This window comes from Anser cygnoides, chromosome Z (genome assembly GCF_040182565.1).
Source record: "Anser cygnoides isolate HZ-2024a breed goose chromosome Z, Taihu_goose_T2T_genome, whole genome shotgun sequence".
Classification (NCBI taxonomy): domain Eukaryota; kingdom Metazoa; phylum Chordata; class Aves; order Anseriformes; family Anatidae; genus Anser; species Anser cygnoides.
Window position 1 is genome coordinate 42,873,941 of NC_089912.1, and position 27,722 is coordinate 42,901,662.

Here is a 27,722-nt window from a genome sequence, read left to right on the forward strand (position 1 = left end):
ATCCTGTAAAGCACAAGAATGAAATTTGTGGGTCTTAGCTGTTTCTCCATAGCCATTTTTATGTTAATAAAAATTCTTTGCAGAAATCTCATGACTTCTTTGACTGACTCATCTTTGCATGTATCCAAAAAGCAGTTTTTGACTCAAAGGCAAAAATTCTTGTAACACTGCTATTACTGGTTAGGAACACACCTTGTCCTTTGGTTTCCTTCCTGAGGGGGGAGGAAAAAAAAAAAAAAGTGAGGGATTTTTTTAAAGAGCTTTGTCTACTCATTGTGAGGAAATGACTGTTCTGTAATTTGCTCACTAATTCACACTGCCTGGCTGAGGTATAGAGGTTACTGTTACCAATTTTAAAGAAAAATACAAATGAACCCGTGAATGGGAGCAGTCTTTTAATGCACAGTCTGTTATAAAGACAAGATGCTCTGTGATTCTATGAAATCTATGATTCTAAGATTTACTCTTGGTATTAGTTCATCTATGAACAAATATATATGTATATATTATTTTCCACTTATCAGATATTGAGAGCTAGAAGAAAGGAATAAGGAGACACTAGGCACAAACAGTTTGTTCTCTTCTCCTTCACAGTGGGGTAATGCAGCTTTATTGACTGACAGGCTCTCCTCACTTGCAACCTAACTCTCCTACTTGTTACAGAAGTCTGTACATTAGATCCCCAGCTGGTGCAAAACAGTGATCTGATGTCTTCATTGGAAATGCATCAATCTGCACCCTTTAAGAGTCAAACTATTCTATTTCCTATATTAAATGGCAAAACTGAAGCCAGTGAAATTCATATTTGTCTTACCATCAGCAGCATGAGGGTCTTGATGTTCCCGCACTCAAGAAATTGAGATTTTGGGCTAAATCTTATCCCATTTACAAATAATTTTACAACATGTGAGATTACATTTAAAAATAACCTCCATGTATTAGATGAGATTCTGATTTAAAGGTGAATTCATGATTGTGCCACTCTGTTTTCAGTATTATTCATTGCCGTATTTCAATGGCAGCTAATTTCCTCTCAGTGACAACATGCTGAATATATGCAAATTACTTCACAAATTAGGACTTTGCCAAGATAATTCTTCACTTAAAACATTAACTTTCTTAGCTTTCTTTAAAACGTTTTAATCTCATACCATTTTTCTTATTGATTCAAAGATAGTAAAAATTAAACACAGCATTGCTTTTATTGGTGTATGTGGTTCAATTTCTAATGTGGTTATTAAGGAAATGCTTTGTTAAAGAGCTTGCATTATTTATCTGAAAGAATAATGAAATCATAATTAATGTACACTTGTGGTACCAGATGAATTTCAAACAGAGAAATCCTCCTGTTCTTCCCTGAACTACAGGAGGCATTTCACTATCAGTGAGCTAAGTAACCTGCATTATCGCATTAGTAAGTTACCCTCCAATTAAAGAAACCAGACACAGATAAAATTTCAGCAAAAAATAACACAGTATCTGCAAAGTTCACTATCGTCTTTCACTGACCCCTAGATTTCCAGCAATTCCAGTCTCAGTATAAGTGAATTTACATCTGTTCCTGATAGGTGCAATTCCAGAAGATGCTAAAATCTAAAGTTCACCTTCCTCAATCCAGTCAGAGGTGATACAATATGACATTAAGACTACTATCTTAAAAGTTTCTGAAATCCAAGTATGAAGCCTTTGCCAGGGAGAGGGAAATAGATTATTTAGCCAGAGCTTTCTTCAGAAAGCATTAGGGACACTGAGCTTCATTTCTCATTTTACCAACATTCGACATACTTAGCTCCCCTCATGATCTGAAGTTTAATTGTTTGAAATTCATCTTGCTGCTGATGGTGTATTGTAGCTTTTTTTTTTTTTTTTTTTCCTGAGCAAATACAAAAGGGATGCCATAGACTAAAGTTGCCTTTTCAGTGGATATTTCAACACTGGCAAAGGTTGAAGACATCAGAATTGCTTTTTGCTTTATTACTTTACAGATTAGATTCTCTCCCTTTCTATTCCTTCCATATGATTTACAGTTTTAGGATATAAAAACAGCTCAAGACTTTGCCCTTCAAGACCTACAAATAGCATACAATTGCAAAGCCTAAGAAGCATTTACAGCTCTGTATCAGAGGCTGTGCTGTGAGCCCTCTGAGTATTTCTACTTTCCACCCTAACTGCAAAGATGATCTCAGCTTCTCCTGGAGCAGCAGCCAACCCACTGGAAATTACAGCTTCCATAACAACAACAACAAGGGAAGGAAGGGAAGGAAGGGAAGGAAGGGAAGGGAGGGAAGGGAGGGAAGGGAGGGAAGGGAGGGAAGGGAGGGAAGGGAGGGAAGGGAGGAGGGAGAGAGGAAGGAAGGAAGGAAGGAAGGAGGGAAGGAAGGAAGGAAGGAAGGAAGGAAGGAAGGAAGGAAGGAAGGAAGGAAGGAAGGAAGGAAGGAAGGAAGGAAGGAAGGAAGGAAGGAAGGAAGGAAGGAAGGAAGGAAGGAAGGAAGGAAGGAAGGAAGGAAGGAAGGAAGGAAGGAAGGAAGGAAGGAAGGAAGGAAGGAAGGAAGGAAGGAAGGAAGGAAGGAAGGAAGGAAGGAAGGAAGGAAGGAAGGAGGGAAGGAGGGAAGGAGGGAAGGGAGGAATTTTCTCTTCTAAATGAAAAGTATTTAGGACACATTGGCCCTGATTCATCAAAGCACTTCAGCAAGCATTAAAAATCCATTCATTTCAAAAGCATAATTGTTAACACATTTAAAATACTAAGGCTCAAGCAAGTGAGTTCTACACACCAAATCTAGAAATTTGTTCTTTCTAAAAAACTGAATTTTTTTTCACAGATTTTCAATACATAATCAATTTATAATGAAGGAAAATGACAACTGATGGAACATCTTCTGTAAACACAGGCTATCCATAAATTTCTGGCTATTCCCAAATTCTGTTAATTAATTTAGTTTTCATGATTCGTAAATCAGAGTGTAACCAAACTTTCATCTCTTTTGACACAGCTCTTTTAGAGAGTTTGACATATTCTATTTCAGTTCTAAGAAGGCAACTACACCTGTCTATATTTCATATAAGCTTCATAAAGAGAAATAGTTTTGTCATACATGATTTCTAAAGCATTCTGTTAAGCTTCCACTTTACAGATTACTGGCTAGCTTTCTTAGATCAAATTAAACTGCTGTTATGGAACATAATGTGGTATCTGCAGAGATACAAGTATAATTTATTTCTGTCTTGTGACTGCAGACTGCTGGGATTTCTATATAGAGGGGATTTGATAGTGCTCTCACAAAACTTATCCTTCTTTAAAATTTTAAAAAACTTATTTGTTAAAAGTTCTCCAGTTTCAATTGTTTTTTTCTCATGTTCATTCACAGAAGTAACACAATGATTAGGAATATTTTTCCCCTTCAACACTTAAGAAACTGTTCATATTGTTTTTAAGATAGTGACATTATAACCATTGCCAGCCATTGAAAAAAAAATAAAGCCTGAAATTGTACCTCCCTTTTAAAGAATAAATAGTTGTTCATACATTCTTCACTTTTGCACATCTACAATTGGAGCCAAATGAAAAAAAAAAAAAAAGCTTTCCCATGGAAAATGTGAAAAACTGCTAGCATTTTTTTTTTTAAACATTGCCTCCTCCTAAATCTAGCATTATTGCCATCCACAGCTATATTAGTAGAGTTCAGCATCAGAGACCTTCGCTATGCCCCATTTCCTATTATAACAGCTCTCCCACTTTAGTCAGAGCAGTCTGGTGCTGATTTCTTATGAAACAAGCAATTCTTCACACCTCATGTTCCACATGGTAAGCATTTGGTCCTTTGTGCTATTCAAGTAATATATAGTACTTGATCTGGATTAGTATGCTTTTAACCTTTTCAGAGGTCCAAAGTAAGCAGAGTGGACCTGTCAGGCTTTTGTTTGTTTCAGCACTTAGTTAACTAAGAAAAGTCCTACCAATAACTGATACAGAGAAAAGAAGAGATGACATAGCCCTGGATCAGAGACGTGAGAGTGCTGGTGCCTGGGTGGAAGTAAACCCTACACATCAGTGCCAGCTAAGAACAAGAATGCAGCAACACCAAATAAATTCAGATTAACCTGTCAAGAACCAGCACTCTTTCCAGAGCTAGCTAACCCCAGTCCCAGATATTTCTGCCAGCAGTAGTCATGACCTTCCCTTCCTGCTAGGATTAGCCCACCAGCAACTGCAGAGCCAGATGAGGGATCTAAATTGTTTTCCAGCGGTGCTTTTTAGTAGTACTAGATCTTCATTCTGGCTGTGCAGATAGATGTGTGCTTTTACCAGCTGCCCAGAAGATGAACTGACCCTTCTGGAGGCAAATGAGAGTTAGACCAAGATGTGCAGAAAGTAACACACTTTGGACACTCCTGTTTCCCACGGTCTACCATGCTGACTTTGCAGCTCAGGCTGCAGCTGCTGTTCATAGGCTTTTGCCACTCTTTGGGAATTCAGTATAACTTCCCCTACACCTTCTGTTTTGGTCTTCATATATTTCTGAAAGCAATGTATCTATTATAGATTGAAATCTAGATCCGTGCAGAGGACCAGCACAAGATTTTTGCACAGCTGTAGTCCAACTATGAGAAACTACCAAAACAAGATATGTATGGCAATGGCCAAAAAACACTGCTCAAATTCAACAGGACTTCAGCAATACACAGTTTTGGTCACCTATTGCTACTTTTCTCTGTGTATGTCTATAGCTCCACAAATAACCCTGCTAGAAGTCTTAGCTGCAGTCTTTTTTCCTTGTGGCAAATAAGTAATTGTCTCTAGATGAAGAAACCATAGTTTTTTTACAAAAGGCTAGTATCCTATTAATGTCTAATTATAGAAGAACGCATCCTATTCCCACTTGAGCCAGGAAGAATTGTATCACCCATTTCAGCAGAAGTATTCTAACACAATACTGATTTGCAAATTATGTCTTTATTATACACTGGCTAAATCTGAGTTTCTAAACTAGGAATAATTATTTTTGTAAATACGGAAACAGAAATTTGGAGCTCTTCTCTCTATTTAGAATAAAACAGAATAGTTCAGTTGGAAGGCACCTACAAAGACCATGAAGTCCAACTGTCTGACCACTTCAGGGCTAACAAAACATTGCAACACATTATTGAGGGCGTTGTCCAAATGCCTCTTGAACACTGACAGGGACAGGGCATCAACCACCTCCCTAGGAAGCCTGTCCTAGTGTCTGACCACCACTATGGTAAAGAAATCTTCCCTGATGCTCGGTCTGATCCTCCCCTGGCACAGCTCCGAGCCATTCTCCTGCGTTCCATCCCTGGTTCCCAGGAAGCAGAGACCAGCACCTCCCTCTGCACTTCCCCTCCTCAGGGAGTTGTGGAGCCATGAGGCCACCTCTCAGCCTCCTTTTCTACAGACTAGACAAACCAAGTGTCCTCAGCCTCTCCTCGTAGACTATACCCTCCAGCCTGTTCCAGTGTTTGACCACCCTCACAGAAAAGAAATTTTTCCTAAAATCTAGTCTGATCTTCCCTTGGAACATATTTGTGCCATTACTGTGCATCCTCTCATTGGTTACCAAGAGCAGAGACAAGCACCTCCTTCTCTGCTTCTCCTCCTCAGGAAGTTGCAGAGAGCAAAGAGGTCACCTCTCAGCCTCCTTTTCTCTAAACTGGACAAGCCAAGTTTCCTCAGCCTCTCCACATAGGACATGCCTTCCAGCCCCTTTACCAGCTCTGCTGCCCTCCTCTGATGCATTCAAGGACCTTTCTTTTTATATTGTGTAATACTCAAGGTGAGGATGCACCAGTGCTAAATATAGCAGGAGAATTACCTCATTTGACCAGCTGGCTATGCTGTGTTTAACGCACCCCAAAATGTGTTTTGCTGTCTTGGCTGCCAGGGCACACTGCTGGCTCATGCTGAACCTTCTGCCACCAGCACCCCCAGATTCCTTCCTGCTGAGCTGCTCTCCAGTCACTCACCTCCCAGTCTGAACTTGTGCCTATCATTACTCCATCCCAAGGGCAGCAACCAGCCCTTCACCTTTGTTGAACTTTAGACCGTTAATGATTGCCCAGTGCTCCAGTCTATCTAGACACCTCTGCAAGGCCTCTCATCCCTCCAGGAAGTCAAGAGCACTTCCCAGGTCAGTATCATCAGCAAACTTGCTGAGGATGCACTCCACTCCTGCATCCAGATCATTGACGAAAATGATCTGAACAGAACCAGACCTAGAACTGGGACCTGCAGAACACCACTATGACTGACCATCAGCCAGATGTAGCCCCATTCACTACAACCTACCATCAAGCTAGTTCATCACCCAGCATAGCATGAACCTGTTTATCTCACAGGCAGACAATTTGTCCAGAAAGATGTCATGAGGGACAGTATCAAAGGCCTTATTAAAATACAGAAATATTATATCCACTGACTTCCCTTCATCCGCTAAGTGGGTGATCTTATCATAGAAGGAGAACAAATTACTAAGGAGATCAAATTACTATTATAAACCAAACTTTAAAATGCAGACATCTAAATGCTTAAAACCACATTAGTCTTCCTATATAGTCAATCTTATAGATGCTGAAGGTCATAGAGTCTACAGACTTAATTAGTTTAGAAAAGAAATATGGAAAACATACAAGAAATTAAGGCATATATATATATAATGTATTTTAATTCTCTTGGCATATATTTTAAATATCTTAATTTGGCTAAATTACAGTCTTACTGAAATAAAAGCAAAATCCCCACTGATTTCAACTGAGTCATGTTTTGGTTGAATTATTATTTTGATCTTTTGAATTTATATTATACGTGCCCATTTTCTTTTATGTGAAGTATTTGTATATTAACATGTGTTACTTATTTACCCTTTTGGTCATTTGAACATCTAATAAATACAAGGTACAATTGTTATTATTAAGTTTCATTTATTCTTGATCTGAATAAGTGCGAATAAACGTAGGGTTACATTTTCTTCTTCAAGACTTCCATAAATACCAGTTTTCCCATTAACTTCCATGGTATAGTATCATTTTGATTGATTGAATGTAGGTATCAGATCTGTAAGCTTTTATTAAGACTATTTTAGAGAAATTCTTTAGTTTTATGTAGGCACTCTGTGGCATATTTGTGAGCACAGTTTAGAGGTGAAGGCGTATATGGGGAGGAATAAGCAATGTGATAGCTTAAAAAATAATCAGAAGTAGTCCAACACTGCATTAATACTTTCCGTTTCATGCATTTGTAGGAAGCAGATGACAGCCATGTAAGTTCCTAAAAGAATCCAATGTCATCAAGCTTTTATCACAGCTGAGATATGATCCAGAGGTTAAATGGTCAATTATGTGTCTGCAGCAGCCCATTGGGCAATTTTCCAGTCAGATACATCTACAGTCATCATTGCTGAAGTTCAGTGGTATCTGAAAATTTACACCATGTTCACAGAATATAAAATGACTGTAGGAAATCTCATGCTGAAGAAAACAAAAATGGGGCTATCTGACTAAGATTTTTTGCAGAGCCTTGTGTCACTTATTTTATCCAAACTTACAGCTGAATGATATCATGTGCTTGCTGTAAACAACTTTGTTCCTTCTAGCAGCTCTGTATTTTGGTGTATCATGGCACAAAGCACCTGCTAATATCCCACTTAGAGCCATTACAAAATAATCAGAGGGGCAAATGGGATATTGCCTGTAGCACTGCCTGGCATTGTGCAAATGGCCCAGGCAATGGGGTTGTGCTCTTCTGCATTCTCCCAGCTCTTACATCAGGATTCAATATTCATGTGAAGAGGGTAAGCCACCTTACCTGGTTGCTCCCATCCCTCTTCCCCACACCAGCCCTCTTGTTTTCATCCCAGCTCTACCAGTTGTGCTCTTCCAGCACAAGCAACTGTGTGGCAAACCAGATCAGGCAATCAACTTGACAGAAAAATAATTTCTTATTCTAACAGAGTTAATTTTTGGTTTACCACACCACCAAACACTACACTGAGATGGCAACGAGCGGCCAAGTAAACAAATAGAATCATAGACTCATTAAGATTGGAAGAGACCTCCAAGACCATCTGGTCCAACCATCACCCTACTACCAATGTTACCCACTAAACCATGTCCATAAGCACCATGTCCAACCTTTCCTTAAACAACCCCAGGGACAGTGATGCCCCCAAGTTCCAATGCCTGACTGCTTTTTCTGAGAAGAAATATCTCCTAATTTCCAAACTAAACCTCCCCTGGGGCAACTTGAAGCCATTCCCTCTAGTCCTATCACTAGTTACCTGCAAGAAGAGGCCTACACCCAGCTCCCCACAACCTCCTTTCAGGTAGCTGTAGAGAGCAATAAGGTCTCCCCTGAGTTTCCTCTTCTCCAGACCTGACCCAGCCCTGAGTTATGTGAGGCACTGCAGCTGCTGCTGCAGGAGAAGTTGCACACAACCACTTTCCTCAGCCCCTGAGGCACCAGCTGGGAAGAACGGACAGCAACATAGGCTGCCAGAAACTTTCCATACAACTGCTGCAGGCTGTTCAGTGAGAGTTATGCATTAGACTACCTCCTTCCTGGAAATTCTGATGTTACTGCTTCAGGAAGCACAACATGTGATTTAATACTCACATGCACCAGTAGGGAAGTTCACCGCTAGTACGTATTTCTTATCTTTGACATGTCAGAGCAATCAAAGAGAGCCTGTATTACACAGACCTATATAAGAAAGAAACTAATTTGTTCAGAAAATCCACTCTATTTTCCATAAATAATAACATCTCATGCTGTGCACAACTCACTTCCAAGCTCCTGTTGCTCTGTCATGTGTAACTTTTATCCTGCGGTCATGTTTATGCCAAAAGTGGCATCATCTCTACTGTCACCACACAACACACAGGTACACCAAGCATTTACAGAGGTGACATATCTCCATCATAACTTTGTCTTCACCCCAGCTGAATACATTCCCATACAGTGTATGTATTCAGCTATCAGCTTATAGGCTGGTGTTACCTTGTAAGGTGAAATCTGTGTCATCTTGACTTGGCCCTTCTATATACAGTATCAATTTTGACTAAAATAATACCTCTAAGGAAAAGGGGGGGAGGGGGGAGGAATTAATTAGAGGTAATTTGGGATTTCTTTTTTCTTAAAGGTCACACAAACCAGTGAATGAAACGAATTCAGAAACTCAAAGTCAGTTTATCTGTTTGGTTAGAAGAAGAATATGGTGCTGGAGTCTCTGAGCTTGCAAGTGTTTTTACTTTCATGTTTTATGTTTTGTTCTCCTGAGCCTCCATAAATAAGACTCTAGAAGCCCATTTGCTTCATTTGAGACATTTTAACAGAATATTGAACAAAGCATTAGCTCCTCAAAGAGAACTACTACATAATACATTTATGGATTTAAAAACTGGTATATGCTCAGATTGTAAAGATTTATGTGCTTGAGGAAAGAAGGACCTAATGGATGTAATTTATATTAAGCATGTGAGATTGATACCCTAGTTTACTGATGGCAATAATCTATTAATAATTGAAATACAGTTCCTTCCCTATTATTTATACATACTCTACAACATTATTCATATTTATTTTGCAATGGTTTATCAGTATCATCTGCACATCTCTAATAATTATGTTTTTGTAAAGATATATTTTTAGGGCTGTAATGAATTTGCCTCCAACTTTGAAAACTACTGGCAAACATAAATTTAGAAGTTTAAGGCAGTGTTTTTTTTTTTTTTTGAGACCAGAAATGGTGTAGATATGGACAATATACAACTATAAAAAATGCAAATAAATATCAAATGAGAAACCAGTGGACTAAAAATCAAACGAGAGAGGCCCATGGGAAGAAAATTAAAAAAAAAAAAAAAAAAAAAGAAGGTTAGCAGCAAGTCTATCTTTGGGACAAGATACCCACACACTAGAATAAGGTGACATTAAACTCCTTGCTGGGTTATCTGTCTTATAGATACGCTTAAGCATGATTTGTATCCAGGGTCTGGAGTGAATATATTCAGCTTGCAGTTGGAAAAATGAGATGAAGAAATGTATATCAACCAGTCATCTCCTGTTTGACCTGAGACTTTGCAAAACACCAGTGGTTCTGTTTCTAAACTTGATCAGAAATATTTAGACTGAATAGACAGGTGTTTAATTCCCCTAAAGGGATAAAATAAGTGAAGCAATATTTAAGTTCTTTTATGAGCCCTACACAGTAGGATGCTGTGAGTACATTTCTTACAAACAGACTCTGAACAAAGTTTGCTAACTGCTTTCTTTCAAAAAAGAGGTCCCTTCATATTACGTAATATCACAGTGAATAAAGCAGTCACGTAGGTGAGACAGCTTGAGTTTCTAGCTCTCCTCAGTCTGAGAAGGTTCAAGCCACAAAAACACTAACCACCAGGTCAACAGAAAACATAAAGAGAAGCCTAAAAGTATGGACCCTTCTCCTACCATTTTAACAAGTAAGTTGTCTCTTTCTGACCCAAGAAATTTTATACTTTCTACTCAGTCACAAACTGTGATCAGGAGACAAGAATTCTTTGCATGTAGACAGCCATGTAGTCTAGGCACACATGTTAAGGACCTATACAACCCAAGCTTTCCCTGTTGAAGAATCTTTAAACAGCACTGAGTAATGTCTAAGTAAGATGGCTCTCAGCAATTCCTCCAGTAACAGGAAAAAGGATTGCAGCACACTCCTGTTTTCAGGTATTTCCTATTGGCTGCTAGGTATACAAACTTTCTGGAGCACTGCTCTGAAGCAGGAATTGTCCTTATGGACTACAAAAGGAAACAGGAGCTTCAGCTCTGGGTTTGATATTCCATTCGTGCACCACACCTTTGACTTCCAGGTGTTTATGTTTATTGATTTGAATTCTCAATCAATTCAAATCTCTTGAACTCTTCAAGTGGCATCAGATCAGCTCTTCAACATCCTCCTATATACTATGCCAAGAAGAGCACTAAAAAAAAACTATTCTTCAAGAACAATTTGATGTGAACATTGCAGTAATTACTCTACTATCTCATTTCAGACATACTCAGTTTTAGCTCACTTACAACATGATTTTAATGAGGTGCTAAGTCTTTCAATTAAAGACAATGGCTGGGGAGAGACCCTTGCTCTTCACAGATGTGCTACTTGGATATTTCCCCTTCTCTACTCCCCAGCTGTTAGCAACTGCTTGTCTGATGGAGGTTGCCACCCTGGCAGAAAAATGTGTGTGTGACTGATGCTTAATCCACTCCCCGCAAATCCAGCTGCACTAATTTAAACAGTTCATACAATGGTTTGAATTAACTTAGTTTATTTTGCATGATATGGATTAGGGGGTATTCCAGCATCCCTTTAACCAACCACGACTGTAGGAGGTGGAAATTTCAAACCAGCCAAGAAAGACAACCAGAGGGAGCAAGCAGTAATGTCTTCAGCTGATGCTTGTGCACACAAAAGTGATCATCTCTTCATAAAATCAAATGAAGTTTCAGAGGCAGTAAAACTGAAGATTTTCACTACTGAATTACCAGATATTATGCATTTGATTTGAATCAGGTGTGTACACATAATCACATTTTTATCAGATTAATGATGATAAGCAATCTTGATCCAACAGAAAGTTAGAGAAGTATGATAAATTATACTTGATCCAAAATAAAATTGGTCCTTAACACCCCAGACAATATGCATTAAAATCACTTTGTACAAGGTAAGTGAATTTATATTGTTTCAGTGCTTTGTGTTAAAAAATGCATTATTTTTTGACTTGTGTATAAGAACTCAAAGTATTATTTACCAGCTTATGGAACCACAGCTGGACAGAAGCTTATTCTGGGGTATTGTTATTTTTTCACAATTTGTTGTAGAACAATCCATGCTTCTTATGTTTTTGAAGAGTTCAGAGAATCTCTTCTACGAGAACAAGGGCAACTCCATAGAACCAACAGGGATGAAGCAGCCCCTCTTTTACACTGAAGCTATGGAAACAGTAAAGCAGATTATGGCCCTAATTGCAGGAAAATCTGGAACAATCTTGCTAGTATGAAACAGCCTTACTTCGTAAGTAAACCCATGATAACTAAACACATCAAGATCACTGAGACTTCAGCTGGAATAAGAAGCATCTCATAATAGGTGAAGGAACCAAAACCCAACACAATGCTCATATTTCAATACAATTACCTATTTACCCTGTATAGAAAGACTTGCATATTTCTTTGATTTTAATATCTGAAATATTCTGTCTTACTATCTGTAGCTCCTCCCTCTCAAGTCTAAGCCAAGAGTAAACATTTTTATTGTTGATGTCTTTATGAGCTCCATTATTGATCATATGCATAAATAAACTGGTGGATTGAGTACAGATTCAATAACCTCTTTTTAAAATTACTTATTGAAGATTAAAAATTTCAAAACTTTCATCATCAAAAATAGTGCTGCTTGGGGCAGATGATGGCAGCGAAGACTTGAATTTACCTTAAGTATTGCTTACCTTAACTATTATCATTGGACTAAAATACACAACCAGAGCCAAAAACAAACTTACAGAGCCAATCATTCTTGACCTGGAATAGAAATCAAATCCATATCTAAATTTTAAAATGATCACTGTAAAGTTCAAAAAAGCAAACAGAAAACAAAAGCAACAGAAAAGTCTGGTAAGAAAGTCTCTTGAACTATGTACGATTAATCCTTAGTCCTCTTTCAGATCAGAATTTTACAGTTTAGGAACATCTCCACATTTGGGGCAGACTTTCAACCACACTACAGCTCTTTTAAACACCTAATATGAAAGAAAATCTACAAAACTCAATTTTATAGTATTATTTCTGTATTTCCTAGAGTTACTACAGACAAACTGAGCATGAATAAATCAAGTTATTCAAATACACAGGAGAACACAACTCCATCCCCCCCAAATATTTGAAAAGTTGCAGTCAGCAAGCTTCACTTTTGATGTCTGAGTTTTGCAGCTTTAGATTAAATTAATGGGAGCTCCATATCATGAGCATCTTTGCAACTCAAATCATCATCTTTGTACTCAGGGAGATAATGGGACGTTCCCTCTAAGTATCTGTTCCTAACACATAAAAGTGAAAGATCTTTCTGCTCTAGCAAGCTGAAAATAGCTTTGCATACTCTGGAGCACCACCTACTGGTCTGTCCTCTAGCTACTAGAACAGTTGATTTTTTAATTTTTATTTTTTCTTCATTGAGGAGGTTTGGATTTTCTTTGATCAGAAGTCTTTTTTTTTTTTAGTTAGTTAAATAAACAGATTGATACTTTAAGAGAAATGAAGGAGTTGAATAATTTTTTTAAAATCACTAAAATATTAACAGAATTTATAGCCACCCTCAACATACACATTACCCAGCTATCCCTATCACCCCCCACCCACCCCCCTTTATTTTTTTTCAGATCCTTACAATGTACCTTTATCTCAGAATCTGCAGGCCAGCTCAGAAGTTGTAGTAGCACACAACTTAGCTTTAAACGTAGCCCACTGCAACACAGGTTTGGTTTATCACTTGGAAGGATAGCAAGAAAAGATTGAATGAGATACCAGAGAATAAATGTGGAATGGGTTCTTAGTAAACTACAGAGGTTTGTCTCGCAGTGACCACTGTCATTAAAGCTCCAGTATGAAGCAATAATCCACTCTCCAAAAACGGTGCGCAGGGAAACAATGGGGGCTGCTGTTATTATATTGTCCTTCCAGTGCCTCCAATATTTGATGTGCCTATTGAACACAGCTGTTTAGAAGCTTCTATTTGAAATGGATCTTCATAAAATATTTTAAAATGTACTTGTGAAAACTGAAATATTCCATGATCACAGTCCAACAAAAGAGGCAGGGTTTTATACTTCCCAGGCTATTGTCACCTAGGTCAGGGGACAACCTGATATGCTGGAGCTGCCACGAGCTGCAGTTCTGGGGTTGCATATGATTATTTTTCTAGGTAATGGGAGATGGACAATCATAGGTTTTGAGAAGAACAGCTAACCTTATTCCTGGTAGAGACATAGCCAAGCCAAGAGCTTCAGAACTTAGATTCCAAAGGGAAAATAAAAATTAAAGAAACAAAGGAAGGAAGGAAAGAAGGAAGAAAGAGAGAAGGAAAGAAGAAAAGAAGGAAAGAAAGTAAACTATACCCTAAATAAATTACTTCTCTTCTAAATAAAGGTCCTCAAATTCTTTATCCCACTGGAAATGCTGGAAAGTCTATTTACTTTTTCCAAGCACAGAGAACAGTTTTAGACATTTCCTTGGAGAAGAATTTCAGTTTTCAAAGGGTTCTGCTGCAGCCCAAGTCTACTCTGTGCATTGCTGTCTTCCTAAATCCTGTCATTGCTAGTCATTCCTTTGGGAAAGTAAAAGGGGCTAAAGCTCTCCTCTCTCTCCCCAAACACACACACATGCATGCACATCTTAATATCTCCTGGAGCCATAGTGATTTCAGAAAATGTTTTCAATGGGGCCCACAACTTCTGAATTTTGATTAGTTCAACTCTAAACTCCCAACAGTATTACTTCACTTAGCATAAATTATTAATTTATTACAGACCATTTCAAGGGAACAGAGGAATAATTCAGCTAGATAAAGACATCAACTACAACAAGGAGAGGGAGTCTCCCACACAGTGAGAGAGGGAAAGCTCTGTTCTCAGCTTTTCAAATGAAAACAGGTGGAAAGATGGATCAACTGGACATGAATATTCCCTATCTTCATCCTTACAGTAAGTACTCAGTGGATCAGACCACAGTCACTAAAAATAAGCAATGTCACAGCTACACTGATTTACACCATCTTAGGAACTCTTTTAGCATTTGACATGGATTGAGCTTTATCTTGTGTGATTTTCCTCCAGTTTCTAAAATTTTTTAGGAAAAAAAACAATAATTATGAGCAACATGAGGGAAGCCATACTATAACATGGTATCATTGCACACTTAAGGCTGTGAAAACGATCTCATGAAACCAAAGGATGAGTTTAAACATAACAAACAGGACAGAAGCAAAATTTTGAAGAAAAATAAAGAAAACACAACCATTATTCTTGTTCTTGTTGTAACTCACTGAAGCAAAATTGCATTAAGAAAGCAAATATTTTCCCCAAATAAATGCTTGGCGTTACACATTTTTACCAGACCACCAGAATGTATATTTTGCTATTTGCACCACAAACATTTGCATCTGCTGCTCAAATGTATTTAAAATATATATAAAAATAAAGTATTTATTTAAAATATTTATAAAAATAAAGTATTTCCACCAGTCTTATTTGATATTAGGGTAGGGCTGAAAATATGCCACAGCCTACAGGTTTCAGAACACAGAAGGGATTGAATATAAATATTGTTATATGTATGCCATAATGTACATATTCTTCATGGTCTCAGTCCTTAGTTCTGAGCTAGGGTGCATCTGCAACCCCTCAAATGGCTCATTGCCACATTTATCTCTGCCACCTGTGTGCAGTATTAGCAAGGGATTATTTCAGTTATCTGCACAGGCCTGGCATCCCCAGGGAACCATTTCCAAAGGTATCACCAGCAGCAGGTCAGCTGTAAAGGAGGCTGCCCCTCATTGCACTTGGGGACCACTCCCACCTATTCATCTGCTCAGAGATATTTTGCAGCACCAGCAAGCGGCCAAACATTCCAGCTGCTGCTGAAGCATTGTACCACCTGGAAGGCAATCATTATTGGAGGATAATGCTGTCACAAGAACCCTATGTTAATTTGTAATCAATATAACCCCAAACAATATTATCAGCTGCACTATGATAGATTTCAAAGAACAATTCGCATAACTTATGTCTTGAGATTTAGCAGAAAGGGTCAATAAGAGTTCCTGAGATAGCAAGTCAACAAATGGAAAAAAAAAAAAAAAAAAAAAAAAAGGACTATTTAAAGCAAATATGTGTATGAAGACAATGGCAGTAGGAAAAATAATGAATCATATTTACTGTCCTTCTCCTCCTCTTCTGTAATTCTCTCTTTTCCTTTCTTTTCCTTCACTCAGCCAAAAATGCCCACAGCTCTTCCCAGGCTGCAGCGGAAACTGCATGGCTAATGGAGTTACTGGTGCAAAAACCCAATGCAAATACTGCCACCAAGTGCCCAACACATCTGTTCGCAGTGCAGACTCGTGTCTGCAGCTTCATGCAGAGATGTGCACGTTAATGTACATCAGTCATGGATGCTCACATACGAGTCTCTCTGGTACCGTGTCAAAAAGTTAAAGAATCTGAATGCACAGGCAAATGCAGCTATCCTCCAAGAAATAGCAGAGCTGCATGAGATATAAACAAGTGCACCCAGGATGGGAGTGGCATCCTCCTCATGCTGTTGCTTGTGTGACTGTAAGGCCTATTCCATTTCCTGGCATGCCCCAAAATTAAACCTGAACCCTCTCTCTTTATTCAGCACTTAGTTGTGCTGGCAAGGTCTTCAGAAGAAAGCACATTTAAAGGTGTGGGGACGTTTCCAGTAGCCCACAAGGGCTGGCATTAATTTGGATAATGCCCTGACCAAAGTGCAACATGGTCCTACAACACCTGGAGCGTGGAGGAGCCCCCTATTTGCCAGCGACCACTCTAAGGCAGGACCAGTTCCTGGGGCTTAGCACATCTTTCCTCTGCGCTTGCCATGGGAGTGAGACTCTGCTGCTTGCCTGGCCCTCCAGCTCACTGGCACCAAACACCTTTCCCCTCCTCAGCATTTGGGCTCACAGGCCAGTTTCAACTAGCTCTAACTGAACCCACGCTTTTTTCTCAAAAATCTGTGATTTTCAGTGAAGAAAACCCTTCAATCAGACAGCTGACTTTTTTTTTTTTTTTTTTTTTTTTTTTTATCACCCTTCTGACCTGACCCATCTCATACATAATAAGGACCCAGATTGGATGTCTTCTCATTTTCAATATTTCTACTTGCATTTTCACTGTGTTATTTTAAGCAGTTAAAGAAGTGCAAGGAATAAAATAAAACAAAATAAAACAAACTAAAATAAATAGGCACATCCTGTAGCTATGTTAAATGTTATACTGTAAATGCCTGTATCAGCAGCATAAATAAATATCATGAGAGAACTGAGGGCAAATGATTGTCAGCAAGAAAAAAAGGTGCAGGGAAGTTTTCTGTCCAAACAGTCACGAGAGAGATTTGAAGGGAACTGCTTGTGGAGAGAAACAGTGTGATTTTTGGAAGCTTAGAAGGCTTCAGGGAAGGATATAGGAAGTTGATAGGCAGAGAAAGAGATGAAAGAAAGGACTAAAGGAAAACATTAGTAAAACCAAAGGAATGTAGGGGAAAATTATACTAAATTAAACTGGAGATTAAAGAAGACACTCAGACATAGTAAGGATGAGTTCATAAAATAAATAGCTTGAATACTGTGTGAGGCTTAAAGGTGAAAACTAAAAGCCTCAGTATGGTGTGGAAGTTAATGAATAAGGTGATTCAAGACACTAAACAAGGAGATAATTTTATAGGCAGGTGTGGGTTAGATTATTCTCTGTGCATAAAATACTAGTACTACAGCAATTGGCATTACTGGCCTTGGCTGAGCTTGCTGATCCTTATACTGCCAAAGACAGAAAATCCTTACTTGGGAAGACTAGACATATAAACAAGCTAAGGATTAGTTTAATATAAGTGCCGGTGAGGGGACAATTACAGTTATCCCAACTAGGAGACGCCTGGACCTTGCAGCAGGGGCATTTCGGTGCCAGCAGTACAGGAGGTGGCCAGGGAGTTGGCTGCTGCTGTGCCTTGGCAGAGGCACCAGGACTAGGGATGACCTCTCCATCTGGGTGCCCTCCCAGGCAGCAGGAGAAGCCAGCACTGTCAAAGCCAGCAAGTCAGACTTCGATTCTTGGCAGGAAAGCTGATTTAAATGTGCACTAACCATTATATCTATTCATACGCATGGACAAGATATTTTTGTTCTGTTACTTGGTCAGAGTGAGGGCATATGTATGAGTAATGGCATACAAGTAATAGTAAAGATAATGCTTATATTCATTTTTCAAACCTCAAGGACAGCTCGAAATATCAGTGCTTACTAACAATGTCACTTTAGGATAAACAGAGGCTTCCTGCTCTGACAGTCTCTGGTGTGTGGCCTCTCTGGCATGCACCACACATATACTGTATTTCTGCTACCAGCAAATATTATTCCACTGCTTAGAATGAGATAATTTATTGGAGTTTTTTCTCCCTTCCAAGAAAGAAAGGAGGGTAAGGGGGGGGGGGAGTGCACCTGACCTTTCATAGTTCTTTACATCAATCACTGCAGGGACTGTAATACAATTCCCACACACTGTGGTCTGGTGCTGCCTAACAATTAATCTCGTGTACAGCTGGTGCACGGCAGCTCTGCAAGGTAATTTGCTTCCAGTGGAATTTTCAAATATGCTTTAAAGTACTTAAGTGTAAAGCTTTGTAAAATGAATAATCCATCACAAATAATTAGAGCTGCCCCTAGAGGAGTTAGACAGAAATTCAGAAACAGATGTGTCATGCATTTAGCTTACTGGTTATGTGTGGCCAGAAGAGTCAGCTTTTCTGATGAAGGCATTGACTTAGATGGTAGTTAGCTACTCCAGAGGGTGTCAATTGGCAATTTGCTCCTGTGAGAAAAGGCCAAAAATGAAAGCAAGAATGGAAAAGGAATGAACAAGTACTTTTACAGTGTTTCTAGCATGGAGCCAGGAGTTGGACTTGATGATCCTTGTGGGTCCCTTCCAACTCGGGATATAATGTGATTCTGTGATTTTCTTCATGATTTTTTGTTTGTTTGTTTGTGATGTGGAATTCACTATCCAAGTATCATTTGATACTCTTCTGGCACAAAATATATTTTATTTCATTATGTTCTACACCCAATTCCATATTTAACAAGAACATCTTGCTCAGCTGCATGGTTATGATTCCTTCACACTTTTAAATTATTCCTTTATTTTTAGTCCAACGGCAAATAATTCCGTTTTTCCCCCAATACTTATTTTAAGCAGCATATTACTCCAAAATATGTCCCCAGCTTTCTCTGTGGTATGTTTCGATACAAGATTCAGGCTTGGAAATAGTGCCTGCAAGGATTTGAGCCTTTCTTCCAGTACTCTCCTTCCTCTCTCAATTCTTCAAAATGACTTTTTTATTATCAGTAATCCTCAAGGATACCAGTAGATTTATACAGCCCAAAACACTGAATTTAAAGACATGCAAAGAAACTGCAACCTGCAAGGAGACATGCCAAAATTAAAAGTAACTACATTAGGATGTGGGATCAGAAGACTAAAATGAACTAAAACGAACAGGAGATTTTCCTATCTAGAGGTTTTGTGCGATATGTGTCAGCAAATTACAAAAGTGTTTCCTGTGTAAGTTAGATCAGAAAGGTCTAGCTAATTCTTGTGCAGCAATAGTGTCATGCACCATCAATCCTTGAATCTAGGTAGCATAAATCAGCTAGAGGGAGCTCTGTTGTTGAAAAAGCTGGCAGAAAAATTACATGTAATATGGTGAAGTGGGAGAGATGATGGTTTTGTCTGTCAGGAACATAAGGAAAAAATGTCAGGTTATGTTGTGTCCATTTTATGAAATAGATTTTTTAAATATACTGCTAGCAAAAGCAATTCAAAAAAATCACTAGGCCAGCAAATATTTAGCTGAAGGGGTACTAATGAGCCATCAGTACACATGCCCTGCAGTATTGAAACATTACAATAAACATGGAAGGCAGGAGCTTTGGATATTTTTTGAAGCAGAGTAAAACAAAATCTGCAAAAAAGGGACTTCAAATCTAAAATACCCATGAACAGATTAGCTGTGGTAACACAGGATCTGTTGCCAAAAGGAGGAATCCTCAGGGTGATTATAATGTTGGTTGTCCAAATGCACTTATGTTCTGCTAAATCCTTTGCCTTGACAGGCAAGCTGTAGTTTTGTGTCTCTTGGAGCTTAAAGATGTATATCCTGAAATACTTAACAGAGAGGGGGTTGCAACTCCTTATAGTAAACTATGCTTGGAATAGATATGCTTTTAGTCTTAGGCATAATTCCAGATTTGGTGTCTTGGAAAACAGGCTTAACTATTTCCCAGACAAAAACGGGATACAGGTGAAAGTGTCCTGCAGGGATAATGCACGGCATGCACAGCCTCCGGTCTCCAATAAAAGTTTCATTTCAGCTGGCAGAACTGGTCTAGGTAGCACTGCTGTGACGCTAGGGCAACCTGCAGCTTTCCCAAACAGTGCTCTAGGCCAAACCCTTCCCGAAAGGCCAAACCCATCCTATTATCTGGTTGATAATAGCTTCAGCTGTGTTAACAGCAGTATGTTAACAGTGGTGTTTAGCCATTGCTGGCCTTTTTATCTCAGCTGTGGCAAAGGCCTGAACTTCTAAATATCCATTAAAAATTCAAAAGAACATTTTAAGTGGTGCCTCTCTCCCCCCAGGCATCTGAGTTTTAAAAAAATACTCCCTGGAGTTCAAACTGAGTGCATATGTTGCCCTTGGCTGGTGTAGTATTCCACAACCTAGGGAATTATTTTCTTTCTGAAGGATATTTCACTTCAAGTTTTGCATCTGGTCAAAAAATGTAAAATACACAAATATGGAAAACACTAAAGGATGTTTAATCGTGTAAGAATTTCAGTGAATCGACTTCCTGATATTCAAAGAGGAGGGTTCTTTCTTTTAAAAGGTTTTGATGTTTCTATTCCTTTTAAGTTGCCTTCAGCACTCAGGAGATGACCTTTAATAGAATCACACTTTGTGATTCCATTGCATCAAGCAGAGAGACACTACATCATCTCTGGTTCGCCTGGGGAACCAACATGGGGCACAGATTTAGCCCAGTCACTTCAAGCAAATAGGTGATATTCAACCCCATTTGTCTTCAAGACTTGATGTCCACACAAGGCTCATTTTTGAAGTTTTGTTCTTGCTGTAGACCTACAGAATATTTATTCAAAACCACAGTATATGCTTGTTCTGTTTCAAATTAGTTCATTCCACCAAGTCTGTGGTACATAATTAAAGCAGGATTGCTTAATGAAAATCTATGGGGAGGAAAACAAAAAACAAAACAACAACAACAAAAAGCCCTCAACAACTACAACAAAATAACACACACAGCTAGTGGGTAAGTAATTTGCCCCAAAAGAGCTTGCATTATTGTGGTCCTTTAGCCTGATTAAGCCCAAAATCTTTCTCTACTTCCTCTTGAAAGCACACACACACCATTCCTGTCCTTGCATAGGCCTAGTTAGATGCCCTAGATGGAAAGTATTTATCATAGTAGTATAGTAGATGAAAAATAGTTAGGGTATAATGCATCCCAACACCCTTTTTCCTACCACATTTGTTATGCTAGAAAAGAGGCTCTGAGGCTGGAGGAATGGAAGTTGGGCATCCTGGTCTGAGCAGCAAATTAGGGCACAATCCAGAGCTTTGGCATTTTGAAAACATAAGCCTGTTGAACTGAGAGTAAGAAAAAATAGGTGGACCAATACATGGATAAAAAAAGCTTCACCGACAGAGTGCTAATTAAAAATACATACATTGGAATCTTTTACATAGGATATTGCTCATGTGGAGATCTAAATCTCCCGAAAAGGGCTGTCAGTAACTGCACAGATGATGCAGGGCTCCACACTGCAAGTGTTGCAATAGCATTGTCACTGGATCAGATGAGAGTCCCCATAAGGTAGCTCAGGTGGGATCTTACAGCTCTAGTAATCCTTCTAGGATTGTAAGTGTCGTGCTAGGTCCTGCTAACAGGATGACTACTTCAGCAAGTGCATGATCCTTTGCTATCGTTTATTTTAAACTATCTGCAGAGCATAGCCTATCTTATTCATGCACAAAATACTATCTTACATTACCATTCCTGTAGTTACCATTCCTGCAAATGCAAGTACAGTTTCTACTGACTTTACATTCTTTTATCTATGCAAATTGTGGTCAGCTCCTTCCTCTGCAGCAGGAACTGCCTGGGGGAAGCCCACAGAATCATTCAGTTTCTCCAGTCAGGGTGTTGGCTAATGCACCCCAACAGGCTCATAGTGCTTATCCACTGGTCTCTGCCCAACAGGATCTGCCAGAAGTCCTGACCCAAATGGGAACCCAGCATATGGATAGCAGCAGGACCAATTAAGCAGGTGCTTTGTAAGAAATCAAAGTAGGAGTTCAGTCAAGTAATTTGTTGCAAACAGTTCACCATCTGTTTTATACAAAGACAATCTGGGGAGTTCCCCTGACTAAGCACTCCAGGTATGCACAAAGGCACAGCCCTTGTATTCACAGCCCTTGCACATCCCAGCTACACCACAACAACTGTTACTACAAGAAAAAAAATCTTCCTTATACCACAATTATAAATTAATTTCCATGGGTTTTGCCACACCTGCCTTCACAAAGAGTGCAACATGCTTGCACTACTTACCTTTAATACACTTTCTACCTCAGAGGTCTAATTTTCGTAACAGCAGTGACCGGCCCATTCATCAATTCTCTGCAGTGTTTCATTTCACTGAACACAAAACCTAAATTATTACAAAGCAAATATCTACCAGTGAGTCTGCACACATGCCTATTTGAAAAGATAGCATTTCCTATTTAAGTGTATAGATTTTTTTTTCAATTTACATTCTGTATTCACATGTCACATGAATGTCCTGCGAAAGTATCTATGTAATGTTACTCTCTTTTACTTAACCCATGTTTCTTGATTAATATGTCACACACAATGACCTTTTTCTGTTTCTCTGAAAGCCCACTCTTTTTGGGGTTATGTCCTTGAGTTCTCTTTAAGTTGCTGTTAACCTCTGAGAATCAACAGCTGTAGGATTCCTGCCATTTAGACTTACATAGGTATTTGTCACAACATAAAAAAAAAAAAAAAAAAAAAAAAAAAAAAAGTCTTCAAAATACCTTTAATTTCCTCCCAAGTAATCTTTCCTCACAGATTCATTAATTTAGCTAAACATGAATTTCCTTTACATTACTCTTCATCTTTTGTAATGGGGAGTTTTAGGACAAATGGGAAACATGAAAATGTTGCATTTCTACTTTTAGGGTTTTAGAAACCCTAAACCTAGGAACTAAATCATTTTCTCAAGAGTTATTCTGCCCAAGTATTCACACCATTCAAAAATATCTCAAAGGGAGAGGTGGGAGACGGAGCTGGAGTGGAGAATTATATGCCATGAAGCTGTGACTAGTGTGGGCCAAAGACTGACCTCCCAGCACAAGCTGGGAGAGGAGAAGGTTGTACCTGGCCATCCAGCCACTGCACAACTGTGGGAGTAGCATATTTTCATAAAGTCCATCCAACAAAAAGTTAAAATTATTCTGAAAAAGCTGGTGCTTTTACCCTGCCATTTATCTACCAAGCAAACACATTCAAAGTATTCCAGACAGTCCAGATGTCACGTCTCAGAAGTTAGACACTCTGGACTGTCCAGCCTTTATCTTGTGGTTTTCCTCATTCTTCTGTTTTCCAGGACAGAATGGTAAATTTGCTGCTTTTTCTGGGTAAAAAAGTTCACAGTTTCTAGATCAAAAATTCACTTTTCCTCATCTAAATTCAGATTTCAGAAATATGTTCTGTCATTTTCCAAAAAGTTTAGTAATTTCTTTTCTTCCTTAGCAAAAGATTTCAGATGAAGCAACATAACACTTCCATCAATACCAATTCTTTCTGAGGTATGAATAATGTACACTTTTACAGAATTGGCTGCAAAAAAACATAGTGTTTCTTCAATATCAGGTATTGTTACTTTGTATAGATGTAAAAGATTTTTTCTTTAAATGGCTTTTCTTTAGTGTAAACACTTCAATAAACTTGACACTGTTCTGATTTTTTGAAAACTATTTTTATATTGGAAAGAACTTTTTACTTTCTAACTTTCCCCAAAGAATGCAGGACCAATAGCTGGCAATTTTTAAAAGAATGTTCCCCTTTAATGAGTCCCAAAGTCAGGTTGTCCAGGAAAAGCATGTGTTGAGGTAAGATTTTACACATATAATATTGTGTTCCTTTCCCAGACAACAGTCATTACTTCGTCCATTATTGTCATTATATTGTTGATATTTTTACATTGGTAACCTAAATGAACATGTTTATAATAATTGAGTTGGCCACAGTGCAAACACCAGCAACTTGGAGATTGTAAATATTAGCATAGAGTGTATTTTTGTCCAAGTCTTTCCAAATGTGGAAAAGACCTTTTTCACTCAGAGAAGTTAGTACGGTGATAAGCAGGACTGCTTTAATAAAAGTTGGGATATACAAGAAAAAGTAAAGCAATTCATTTTCTACTTGCCAACCATTTATGTGTGAAAGTATTTATGTGTGAAACATTTATTGGTTCATTTATCCTTCCTTTGAGAGGCAAAACCTATAAAGCAATATGGAATAATCTTAAAATTACTTGTCTGTCTACAGTTCCACTCTGACTCTTCCCCAAAGTCTTCCTCAAACTATTTTGATTTTTTCTGTCTTTTGTCACAGAGATTTCAACAGCCTTGTCAAAGACTTTGCACAGACAATCATGGTCATTGATTGCCAGAATAACAGCATATCTGGAAAATCTACCTGGGTTTTGTCATTAGATCAAGACTGAAGCTGCTCTGCCCACCTCATGATCTAGCCCATTTTTGGTTTGAAGTTACATACTGCTCACTCAGGACAGTAAAAGATATTATTTGAAATTGAATTATCCCAAAGTTTTTGAAATCTTGGGGGAATATTCTAGAAAATACAGCTAAATAAATTTAGTGCAGTTATCAATATGGTCAAGCATGCAGAAATTATTTTTTTGAAAAATTGTATGTCCTATCTATGAATTTGTTTCCTGTAGTTCAGCAGTGAAAAAAACAACAGAATGATGCCACTCTTTTTAGATATCTCACCCATTTCTTCATACTCCTGCTCATCCTATTTATATATCTAGCAAATAATTAAGAGTCATATTTCTATGTATTTTCCTGCTGTATATACACTAAGCTGTGCTGTTGATTAAGGTTCTTATGTATTACCCAAAAAACCCTGCCTGGTGTAGCCAGGCTTCATAACAGTTTCAGAGTAGATTGAGCATTGCTGTGTTCTTACATGAAGCATGACAAAGCTAAAGTTATGCCTGCTATTCCTTATGACTAGGATTTCATGGCAGTTGTTTAGCACTGGGGCTACAAGATTTCCTCTTTTTAACTGAAAGTTTTATTTATTTGCCATAATACTCCCTTTTTTTTTTTTTTACTAATCAAATGTCTGTATATGGGAAATATGGGAAACATTGATGTCTGCTGTCAGCACAGCTACCACTGCCTGTAGGGTATCCATTTATATCAACCTTTATTACATTATGCTACTGAGAAGTACATTCTTCTGTATTACAAAGTATAAAGCTCAGCTGAAAGCCTGTCCTGCTAGGAAGGCCTCTGCTTTTCTTTACCTGTATTAGAACTCAAGGATTCAAGGAAAAGCTTTTTTTTTTTTTGTGGGGGGTGGGGGGTGGGGGGAAGAGGTGAGCTGGTGGTGGAAGAGCAGAGGGAGTGCACATAGGGCATGGAGAAGTTCATGCTATCTGCTTCCTTAATAAGCTTTCATGTAATGACTGAAAATCTCTCATGTTTTGAGGAAAGGATCTACAAAATTTTCAACAATATAATTTTTTTTCTCAAGCTTTTTTTCTGGGTTTCAGTCATATGTGTGAAAAAGTAACAGCAGCCCATTGTGCCTGCTGCTTGCAAAGTTATAAAGACACAATTCATTGAAATGAAAGTTTTCTCATTCCACATACAAATTCTACTTTCCGTTATGTAAATTGTGCAACTGAGCTCCTTTTTCAGACCATTTTTTATCACAACCAAATGCTTTTATTTCCTAATTTCTGAGGCCTGCTAAGCAAAAGAGAAGCATTATTTCAATAAATTCACAAATTTCTACCGCTAAAAATGAAGTGAGAAGCATCAAAGAAAATTACGTTTATGTCTTCACAGGAGAATGAACTTCCTCCATGTATTAGCCAAGTAGGAAAAAACATAAGTCCCGTTTATATGTAACACTGAGCAAGGTTAGGCTTTTTGATTGGTCTCCCTATAAGTAAGAGAAATGGAGTCTTGAATACAAACTATGTTAGAATGTATTTCTATTGCCTGTAATCTACACAGAAGAATATGGTCTGAACTTGAAGTTTCTTAGTGCTGTTTTTAAAAAGCAGTTCCTCAGACGTAAATGTTTCTATTACTAGTGGGTATAATTTTGGCAACATGGATTACAAGGATAGAGCTGTTTGTCTAATGCTGTATAACACCCTAAAATTTAAGAATCCAGGTCTTCAATGCCATCTTTTATCTGGACGAATCACATGAGTTTGGAAAACAGATGTTCAAGCTCAATGTTATCAACTGAAATGGCAGGATGTGATTTCTTTCAGACAGTTCTTGAAAGTCCATGTCTTCATTTAAGTATTTAAACTAATCAGAAATGGGAAAGAGTTTGCTATAAGCCTAATATTTAGTAGACTGCATGCTGATCTTAGCAAAAGGTGCCCATCAGTTCCCACCTTGTGTTTAAGACACAGTGCTTTGTGTACAGCAACACTGCTTTCAGTATCCTGTGAGTTCACTAATATAAAATATATTTCAGAGGAGGAAACTATGCACTGAAATGATCAAGTCAGTTTGTGTCTTGGTATAGATACTTCTGTAGAACTTTCTTCCAATCATGCAAGTGCAGAATAAAAATTCTAGGACTGAAGGGTCTGGATCTGAAAATGACTCAATGTCATGTTTCCTCTGGCATTTTCCCTCTGACAGTAAAAGTACTTCCAAAACTGGCAGGAAGATAGAAGGCAGAAAGGAAGAGAGAAACAGCTGAGGTACATGGTAATCAGCAAGCAATTATACCAAACTTGTTAAAGATATTTGCAGCTATTTTTGCTGGCAGATAGTGTGCAAACAGAGAGGCAATTAGTCACAGAAATTGCTGTATTCACAGAGCAAATACAAATAGGAACAAACGTGATGATTTCAAAATCTGAGACATCAGAAAAAAATCTTAATTATATGTTCTGTTTTTCAGTGTTCAAAGTTATGCATTTCATACTGAAGCACAGAAAAAAAAAAAAGTCTTCTTCTTAAGCAGTACTTAGATTCAGAGACCATATACTGCAAGTATATGATACATAATGTAATTAAAACATGATTAGATGATTCCTCAGAAAGATGCATCACCTTATTTTCAGACAACTGTTCTTTCCCAAAAATATATTTATTCATGCTAGTCAATTGTGTCTTTATTCCTAAAACAGGACATCATTTTTTGCTTTTTCACAGGAAAAGGAAAAACTCAACATTTTCAATGTCCATGCAGAAAGTTAGGAATTTAGGAACCTAATGAGTACATAAATATATGTTGCTGCATTTCAAAGAAAAAATTGTTTTTCTCAAAATTTTGTCAGAGATTAGTGTCAGTAATAGCTCTACTATTTTCAGTCAACTTGTAGAGAATGAGCTGTCGAGAAGCCCATAGGTGACTAAAAACACGTTTAGGAGACCCATCTAGCAGTTCTAAGAGCGTAACTTTTCCATACTGGAACTAACAATCCTGAAAACCTGTAAAAAAAAAAGTAAACTTCAGTTAAAGGTGAGTAATGTCAGGACAGATAACCAAATGACCCTGTGCCTTAAGATTTGG

General features: G+C 38.2%; 1 long non-coding RNA gene across 2 annotated transcripts in view; it reads right to left on the bottom strand.

The window, feature by feature from the left end:
* Positions 1-27,722, bottom strand: part of LOC125184935 (uncharacterized) — an 81,898-nt gene that overhangs the window by 34,012 nt on the left and 20,164 nt on the right. Inside the window, exon 3 of one of the 2 annotated variants that reach the window (XR_010827990.1) lies at positions 18,550-18,645. The exons of the other annotated variant lie outside the window; for it this stretch is intronic. This is a non-coding gene — a long non-coding RNA (uncharacterized lncRNA). The remainder of the gene's footprint in view (positions 1-18,549; positions 18,646-27,722) is intronic. 2 annotated transcript variants of the gene reach the window in all.